This window comes from Pteropus medius, unplaced genomic scaffold (assembly GCF_902729225.1).
Source record: "Pteropus medius unplaced genomic scaffold, Ma_sr-lr_union100, whole genome shotgun sequence".
Lineage (NCBI taxonomy): Eukaryota > Metazoa > Chordata > Mammalia > Chiroptera > Pteropodidae > Pteropus > Pteropus medius.
Window position 1 is genome coordinate 12,954,378 of NW_024349225.1, and position 900 is coordinate 12,955,277.

A 900-nucleotide genomic window follows, 5' to 3' on the forward strand; every position below is an offset into this window, starting at 1 on the left:
AAGAAGTGCATGAGCAGTATTGGAGAGAGGTCCATATTTCAAATCAGTAATTTTTAATTTTTGGCCAACTTATCAGGTTTAACAAAGTTGTTATTTTTAAGCGCATACTGTGCCTGACAAAGAACTCAGAGGGTCAGCTCTGACAGTTTTTGCTGTTTACCCCTATTTGCCTTATTAGAATAATTTCAACCCGGGTCTCGGCAGAAAATCACTAGGCTACTTGTCTCTTCTGAGAGTTATGCTCCTTAAGACTAGAGAATATAACTCGTAACTCCACGTAACCAACACAAGTGGGCGCCTCTGCCCCCAGCTTCCAGCGCCGTCCTCCACACGCGACCTTCTGACACACATCAAGGAGGGGTCGTCCAGCCGAACCCCCATTTCCACAGAGCTCGGTTCTAATCTACAGAGGAGTCCTAATGTGTCCTTTATACCTTCACACACGATGTCCTGGCCACCTAGCTGGATCTGGAGATTTCAGCCCAGAGAGGGAGGAGGGCGTCCATCCCACAGTGGCCACTGCAGGCTGCCCAGTTCAATGGACATTTCAGACAAACAACAACTAGTTTTTACTAGATCGCAAATATTGCACAGACATACTTAGGCCAAAAAAATTCTTTCGTTCTTATTGATCTGAAATTCAAGTTTAACAGGGCAGCCTATTGGGGACAATGTCGGGCAGCTGAGGCGTTTCCATTCCCACATGCAGCCCAGGCAAATGCTGCTGGGCCACAGGCAAACCCTCTTTCGGGCCAGATATAAGGTCCCTTTGTCCCCAGAGCCCCGCTAACTCAGTAGTGGGCACCAGGCAGTCATGGTGAAGGGGACAGTCCCTGCCTGCAGGGAGTTTCAGCCCAGCGAGGGATGAAAGGGAGTGTCAGGGAGGCCATTCTGTCCCCA